The sequence below is a fragment of the Nicotiana attenuata genome, chromosome 6 (assembly GCF_001879085.1).
Source record: "Nicotiana attenuata strain UT chromosome 6, NIATTr2, whole genome shotgun sequence".
In the NCBI taxonomy this organism is placed as follows: Eukaryota; Viridiplantae; Streptophyta; class Magnoliopsida; order Solanales; family Solanaceae; genus Nicotiana; species Nicotiana attenuata.
The window spans coordinates 49,422,090-49,425,743 of NC_031994.1; the positions used below are offsets into that span (position 1 = coordinate 49,422,090).

At 37.1% G+C, this 3,654-nt stretch overlaps 1 non-coding gene across 1 annotated transcript; it reads right to left on the minus strand.

Moving 5' to 3' along the window:
• Window positions 3,325-3,396, minus strand: TRNAP-UGG. Its single transcript has one exon. It is a non-coding gene; the product is annotated as a tRNA-Pro (tRNA).

Sequence of the window (3,654 nt, forward strand, 5' to 3'; positions counted from 1 at the left end):
TTGCCAAGCAAGGGCTTGTTTCACAACATTGTCAGCGACATCTTTTCTCTTGAATCGTTTGTTAGGAACCTAGTTCCTCTTAGCTGCTTTGTCAGTGTTGTTGCTGTATTGATCTTTCTTAAGGAGAGGCAAAACTTTGATGAAGTGTCCTGGCTTGCCGCACTTATGACATAGGTCATAACCTTTTGGCTTGCTGGAGCTGCCCCTTTTTGGAATGCCTCCATTTCTGCGAACCATTTTCTGAAACCTTTTTGTCAGGTAGGCCATATCAGCATCCTCACCACCTGAGTCATTGTTGTCCGTCTTGAAGACCATGTTCTTATCCCTTTTGGGATCTCTTCTCTCATTATCCTTCTTCTTCTTCATTTCATAGGCCTTGAGATTGCCGACAAGTTCATTAATGGTCAGCTCCTGAAGATCCTTTGCCTCTGTAATAGCATTTACTTTGCTTTCCCAGGAACCAGGTAATACACTAAGTATCTTCCTGACAAGTTTGTTCCTGGGGATGATCTCTCCCAGTGAGTAAAACTCATTGATGATAGACGTGAAGCGAGTGTGCATATCCTGAATGGACTTATCGTCCTTCATTCTGAAAAGCTCATACTCTGTGGTCAGTGTGTCAATCTTGGACTGCTTTACCTGCATTGTCCCTTCATGAGCTGTTTGGAGAGCTTCCCAGATCTCCTTAGCTGATTGGCATGCTGAAATCTTATTGTACTCATTTGGTCCAATACCACATACGAAGATTTCCTTAGCTCGAAAGTTCTTTTCAATAGCCTTGCGGTCAACATCATTATATTGCTTTCTATTTTTAGGAATTGTCACTGCGAGGTCTCCAATGGTCGTCGTAGGAACGAAGGGCCCATCGCAGATGATATCCTAGAGCTTTGAGTCTTCAGCCATGATGAAGTCGTGCATCCTTGTCTTCCACCATCCATAGTACTGGCCGTTAAATCTTGGCGGTCTGTGGGTAGACTGACCTTCTTCGAAGTTTGGCGGAGCAACCATGAGGATCATTTCTAGGTGTTAGCCTGATAGAACGAACCCGCTTTTATACCAATTGATAGAAATTAAGGGTCCACCAAACTATATCGAGAATAAGGTTCTCCATTACTTCCCAAAAAACACACGCACACTGCAGCAAGTAAATGACACAATGGAGTTTTACGTGGAAAACGCCCAGCTCACGGGATCAAAAACCACGACCTACCCTTGTAGGATTTCAACTTCACTACTGAGCAAACTTTAGATTACAAACTATTGTAACCTAGGAATTAACCTCTTAATCCCTCACTAACTTGTAACAACAATATTACAAACCACTTTGTAATAACTCTATTACAAAGACTTTACAACTCGACTAACTCTAGCCAAGACACAAACACAAGGGTTTATGATTTACAAAGATTTCCTACACAATGCTTCTAACTAAGCTAAGTAGGAATTACAAGTAGAGTGCTTTAACAAAGGTACAACACAACTAAGGACATGTAATAACTTGATACAGGGAACTGGCCCGTTGTTATGTTGTTCTTTGTTCTTGATGCCCTTGAGAGTCACTTGCAAGATTGATAGATGACTTGAGAGAGTGGTTGATCAATTCTCGAATGTGCCAGTAGTTTGTTTTTCATTTGCTTGATGTTAATAATTCATTTGTGACATCACTTGAATGATGCAAGCAAGTTAGGTAAAGGGTATTCCCCATAAAGTCGACTGTTGCACTGTATTTGCACTTTTGCATGTGCAGGCAGCAACTTTACAGCTGGGGGAGTTGACTTATACAGTCATCACGGGAACTGGTAGCTATATGTTACCTCTGCTGTCAGGGGCGGATGCAGCATATAACTACTGGGTTCAACAGAACCCAGTACTTACGACGCGGAGCATAAATTTATGTGTAAGGAAACATTAAAATTTCATAAATAGTAGATATCGAAGCCATAACTTTAAATGCTGAACCCATAGAACTAAAATCCTAAATTCGCCTCTGTCTGCTGTTCCTTTGACTCTGAAGAGTTGAACTGTGTTTCCAACTAGAGACTTGTTGATCTTTAAGTTCTTGAGGATGTGTATCAGGTTCCTTATCTGGTTCTTAATAGTAAGTTCGTTAGATCATTAAAACATAACAGGGATACACATATAACATATCATTCTCTCTCTTTCTTTCTAGAAATTTCTGAAACCTCCATTACACTTCAATCTGAGCTTTGTTAACTTTTCATTGGAGATAAGTTTGATAGGCAAATTAACTAGTTTATCAAAATGTTGTTTTTGATATGTTAATGGGACTGTGAATATCCTTTCTTTTACAAAAGAGATCCTCCTTGGATGAAGCTGCTAATTATACTTCGTTTTATTTTGCACAAACCATATGTTGTCTTATATATAGTGATTCTTAGTTGTTTACATTTTGCTAGGGAAGGTATCTAGTACAAAAATAGTGAAATGCATTAGGGTATTAGTTATAGCACCAGGATTAAAAATTTTATCACACTTTGAATCACATAAATTTATTATGATTATGTAATAAATCATGGTAAGTAATTTAATTAAGATTAAATAATAACAATATCGGATGTAAAGATGCGAATCATATATTTATTGCTTTGATGTGAATACCAGAAACATGACAAGTTTCTATCCCTATGTTTTTTTAACCAGATTTCATCTTTGAGGTCGACTATTAGTTAATAAAATTGGTGGGCTATGGTCCTAGTCGAGTAGCCATACTTTTTTGGTGTAGTCTTCCTTTCCTATTACCAACACATTCTCTGAAGTGTTATATATGCTGGAATTCTTTACTGATTTTCATGTAGTAGTAACTAAACAAAAACTAAACACCAATGGAGTAACTAAACAAAAACTATCTAGCGAGTAAAACTGTAGAGAAATTAAGGGAGATTAGATTCAATATGCATATAAAAGATTAGAACTATAGAATGAAAAAGAAACTCATTAAATAAAACTTTCTCCTTGTTCTAGAGTTGTACAATTTAAAGAAATTATGCCACAATTCTTTTAGCTTTAATCTTGTGTTTTTCATTACCCAAATTTATTAAAATTTTAGGCGAGTTGAATCTTTGTTAATAAAATTTTTTTGTCGGGGGTGGTTTTTGGAGAGGTATAATGGAGCTTGAAACATGATGAATGTAAATGGCAGATGATAGAGAACTCCATTGTTACAGTCTAGAATATATTTTTCATGACTAGTCTTACATATAATTTTTTTCAAAATGCTATTAATTTCTTTAACAAAATACATCTAAGATAAAATACTTACTACAGAAGAAAAAAAGAAAGTTGCCAAAAAAAGGATCGTTAATGGGGGCATTCCGAGAATCGAACTCGGGACCTCTCGCACCCAAAGCGAGAATCATACCACTAGACCAAATGCCCTGCTTGTTGGTCTGTTAATTCCCATAGTTTAATTTTGTTCCAGGTCCCGATAGTAATTAGTACGACTATTTTAGCTAAAGTTGATTTCTAATTAGTAACGCGAAAGTTTCGTCTGAATTCAGGACCAAGGTGCAAAATCATTAGTGTAGGTATATATGATTTTGATCTCTCCGGTTATTGTTTTGAAACCGTCCTCTTGCGGTCACTATGAACTTCCAACTTGAAATGTACCAACCTCCTTATCAAACAACCCCATGA